The sequence below is a fragment of the Schistocerca serialis genome, chromosome 4, assembly GCF_023864345.2.
Source record: "Schistocerca serialis cubense isolate TAMUIC-IGC-003099 chromosome 4, iqSchSeri2.2, whole genome shotgun sequence".
In the NCBI taxonomy this organism is placed as follows: Eukaryota; Metazoa; Arthropoda; class Insecta; order Orthoptera; family Acrididae; genus Schistocerca; species Schistocerca serialis.
The window spans coordinates 414,997,227-415,002,226 of record NC_064641.1 but is presented as its reverse complement, the minus strand read 5'-3'; the positions used below and the strand labels follow the sequence as shown (position 1 = coordinate 415,002,226).

General features: G+C 49.9%; 1 pseudogene; it reads right to left on the bottom strand.

Moving 5' to 3' along the window:
* Positions 1 to 3,897: 3,897 nt before the first annotated feature.
* LOC126475658 (large subunit ribosomal RNA) overlaps positions 3,898 to 5,000 on the bottom strand; it is a 3,696-nt pseudogene continuing 2,593 nt past the window's right edge.

Sequence of the window (5,000 nt, the reverse complement as noted above, 5' to 3'; positions counted from 1 at the left end):
CGGGTCCCTATTTAACTTGCCTTTCAAGAGCATATATAGGGATTTTTGTGGTGCTATAGACATTTTAGTCTTTGTACACCAGTTGGTTATTAGATCAATAACCAGTCGTGATCGGTCCTCGATCACATTGCGAGTGTCACCTTCTACTAGAATTGCGAGATCATCCGCATAAGCAACGACTCCCAGAACTGCAGTCTCTCGCTGCAGGACGTTCAACAAAGGTTCCATGTTAATATCCCAGAAAATGGGACCACACACCGATCCCTGGGGACAACCACGGGATACTCTTTTAGATACGACGGCTCCAGGAGCCGTTATCTTAGCAGTCCTTCCATCACAGTAGGCCTCCAGACAGCCATACAGCAGCTGCGGGCACCCAATCTCTCGCAGGCGAGAGAAGAGTGCCGGCCACCACAGGTTGTCGAAGGCCCCCGAGATGTCTATCATTATGCCAAGTACATACTTTGATGTCGCAGAGTGAACAATTCGGCAAACCTCATTGATCGCATCCTGGGTGGAGCGACCCTTTCGGAATCCGAACTGCCTATCACTCATACCATACAGAGTTCGATGACTCTGGAGACGGTCAGCCAGCAACTTCTCAAATGCTTTGCCCATTACATCCAGCAGACAGATAGGCCGATAGGATTTCGGCACTGTTGGATCTTTATCAGGGCCTTTCCTGATAACTACAACTTCTGCAGTTTTCCACTTTAGTGGATAATAGCCCCTTTGTAAACAACTGTTGTAAATACGACTTAGTGCCGGGGCGACCAAGTGTGCGAGTCCCTGTAAGATCTCCACAGGGATCCCGTCAGGACCAGGCGCCTTCTTCCTTGCAAAGGTGTAGATGGTTGCTTCTACCTCCTCTGCTGAGAAAGGGCACACGTTTGTATCGTTAAGATACGGAATCGACAGCGCCTGACGTATGTCCCGCTGTTCGTGCGAGTCTTGGTCCTCAATGTCATCAGGCAATAATGTATCCAACAGCAACCTTGCTGTTTCTTCCCAATTCTTGGTCGTGTCTCCATCCCCAGCACGTAGCGTAGACAGAATCATGGGCGATCTTATTTTTTCTCGAACGATTTTGTAAGGAACTCCCCAAGGGTCTGTTCCCAGCTGATCGTTCACAAATTTTTCCCAGGATTGGCGCCTTGTAATGTCCAACTGATCCTTGTATCTCTGCTTCAGACGACGATAAATACGCAGGTGGTATTGTCGTTCGTCATGGGCAAAGCTCCTTTGGTAGTTGCTTCGCGCCCTTCTGACCGACCGTTTGAGCACAGTCAATTCAGGGGTCCATGGGGTGGACTCCCTGCAGATGTATCTCGCTATTCGAGGTACAGCCAGTGTGATAGCCGTTTGCACGGAGCTTACCAGCTCCTCCACAGCTTCATCAATATTACCTATGTCCTCTCCGAACTCGGGAGGACTGAACACCTGCACGAGTCGGTCCCAGTCTGTCCGAGCATAATTGAAGCGTTCCACCCATTCGCCTGGCACATCCGCGATGGTCGGCGCTATATCAAATGTTATACAGTTATGGTCACTGACAGTTAGATGTTCTCTTACTTGCCAGTTATGGACGTGGGGTGCTGCCCTCTCGCTTGCTAGTGTGACATCAATATTTGATGTTGCACCCGCCCTCCCTGAGTAGGTCGGGGGGTACCCAGGCAAGTTTAGCACATACATGTGCGTTTCCATTATCAAATCCACAAGCTCCGCACCCCTACCGTCCTGTACATCGCTGTGCCAGAGTGGGGACTTAGCATTAGCATCAAGAGCTACAATTATAGCCTGCCCGGCTAAAACTCTTAGTATCCAATTCAGCTGATCAAGATAAATCTTGATGTCATGTCTGAATTGGCAGTAGACGTTTACAACGTACATACTGTAAGACAGCAGATTTAGTTGTACAACTATAATATGCTCAGTACAGAACTGATTTAATATCGTAGTTTTAATAGTTTTATTCAATACTATAATTGCACTCATGGGGTTCCCACCTGAGGATACCACCTGTGCTGTTGCGGGAAAACCAGGGACTCGACCCGCACAGGAGTTCGGTTCTTGTATCAAAAGAATATCAACTCCTTCTTGTTCCGCTACCTTCCGTAGCTCATGTGCAACCATCTGGCTGCGCATGGCATTGACTTGTACCACTTTAAATATCGCCGTAATCTGTTCTTTGGACAAGTCTGTCTAAGAACATTCGGTGGGTTGGACAATCTTTAGGTCCACCACACTTGCGGCCTCGTCTCTTGCATGGTACACATACTGCCGCTTTGTCCTTATTAGGACAGCCATTCTTAATATGTCCAGAGAGGCCACAATGGCCGCATATGATATCAGGTTGCGTACAATACTTGTTTGTATGATTAATGTCCTGGCATTTAGTGCATCTCGGCACTGCCAGGTAATCTTTTATATTCAACGCAGAGTAGCCAACATACAACCGACCCACTCTCGTTAGTAATTTCCATAAACCTGGCGAGACTTCTACCACGTGGTGTACTGTCAGTTTCCCACGTGGTCCTACTTTAAAGCGTAACTTAAATTGTTCATCGAATTCTCCTCTTGACATGTTCACGTCAAAATTTTGCGTGTAAATTGCGTCTAGCAGATTGTCTGTTGTCATGTACGTAGGTACGTCATACAGACACATCAAAGGTCGACGCTTGCGAGGAGGTTCACACTTCACTTTATTGCTCAATTGTTCATTGCTTAAAATCTTTTGGCAGTCCTCTTGTGATGCCGTTTCTACTATGAGGACATTCTTTGCAGTGCGTACATTGTTTATCTTTATTTTATCCTTCTTAGGATCAATGCACTTCTCAAATGCTGACTTAACAGCCTTAATGTCATCACCAGGTTTAGGCTTAATGAACACTGTGGGAGCAACTTTCTTAATGTTGTCCTGTATGGTTTGTTTCGCTGTCGGTGCCTTGGCAACTGGGGCTCTAGCAACCGCAGCATAAGACCGGGCCGGTTGACCTCTAAGTCTTTCATTTTCTTTCTCTAATTCTGTTACCCTACCCTCTAACTGAGAGTGGGCAATTGCCCAGTTGGCCACAAAGTCCCTAATATGGTTTATAGCATAATTGCTTATCTTACCATTTTTAATGCTAGTATCCAGCAATCTCAGAAATTTCGAATGTCGCTCAGCGACAGACACATTCTCGAGGCTCGAAACTTCGCTAGTATCTAACGCATTAACACTCTCTTGATTTTCCGCCATTGTGATAATTAGAGAGTGTAAAAGTGGAGGCCCGTCTCTTGCCCCGGACCGGCCTCTCTGGCATGGGGGGAGGCTATATGCAGCTCGCTCACCGGTCCCGCCCCTTGACCAAGAGCTATCAGTAACTGAGCTGCCAGGTTTAGCACGCCGTGGGTACAGCGCACTAGTCCTCTTCAACAGCCACACCACCACAGTTTTCACCCGCTCCCTTATCGGCGAATGCCACCCACATTCCGGGAGAGCGGATTCACTCTCCGTCCTTCGCCCCCTACTGGGCCAGGTTCCCACCAAAGGCCAAAGACCCGGTCCTACTCAGGTGCCGGGCCGGTCCCCCAGACGTTCGGAGGTCTGGACCCATCTAACCTGACCGGGGACATGTCACCACGCCCCGGCTTGGCGGAGCATGCCTTGGGGTCCAAGACAAGGCGAGTGGCCTTCGCCGACTTGGGGCAGGATCCCACCACAGCGAATGCAGCTATCAGAACCAGTGTACGAGTTGTTCAGCACACTGTCGCGCCCCTACCCTTCAGTTGCCCGAAGGCTTAACAGCTCCACCTCAAGAAGGCAGGTAAGGGCACTTGAGAAGGAGAGGCTGTTTGAGACGCATCCTTCCCCATACTGCCTTTTACCAACCGAGAGCCCGCACAGCTTGAGGGCTCACAGTATGAGACAGCTGGAGCTAGTAGATAGGGACAGCGGGAATCTCGTTAATCCATTCATGCGCGTCACTAATTAGATGACGAGGCATTTGGCTATCAACAGCCGTCTTTATTCAAAATAATTTGAATAACACAAAATATATACATATATAATGCGTGGCAGGTGTTTGACGCCATGTCCGCCACCGAGGTGGGGACTTACAGGGCGTACCACAAGATACAAGTATAAAACTAACATACACATATACATATATATTAGTGCGGAAGAACAACAAAAAACAAAAACACAAAATAATGACACAAAGAAGGAAGAACAAAGACGGTTTATTCCTCCTGTGGATAGGCCCCAGGAGTCAAGGCGAAGAAAAATATCCAGCAGCCTAGCCGACGCCGACACGCTGCTTCGGGCTAGGAGCCGTCATACGCTCGAAAATCTTGTAACTTCTGCAGCAACTCTGTAGTGTTCTGGTGCTCAGCACCGCTAGTTCTCGGGGTCGGAAGCCTAAGGCGGCGAGATCCCTCGCCGACGCTGGAGACCATACACCCCTCCAGTTCAACGTCGCGGTGGACACAATCACCTCCTCAACGTCACGGTGCAGGTTGGAGATAGCACGCCGGATGGACGGCGTGTCGTAGTAGGCCGCCTTCTGGGAATGACACCAGTCGAGCCGGAGATGGTCTCCGACTATCTGGGCGTCGACCACGCGGGCGATGCCGTCTTTGACCGCCACCACGTCAGGCTTGCGGATGCCCTCAGGTGTTCGGAGGTGGGGCTCCACGGAGACATTGAAGCCCCTCTGCGCGAGTCCACGGGCGAGAGAGTCATAGTTACTCCCGCCGTTTACCCGCGCTTGCTTGAATTTCTTCACGTTGACATTCAGAGCACTGGGCAGAAATCACATTGCGTCAACACCCGCTAGGGCCATCGCAATGCTTTGTTTTAATTAGACAGTCGGATTCCCCCAGTCCGTGCCAGTTCTGAGTTGATCGTTGAATGGCGGCCGAAGAGAATCCGCGCACCCGCGCGCCCCCGGAGGAGCACGCTAAGGCGGACGCGGCCTCGCAGCAAGGAAGATCCGTAAGAGGCCAAGGCACGGGACCGA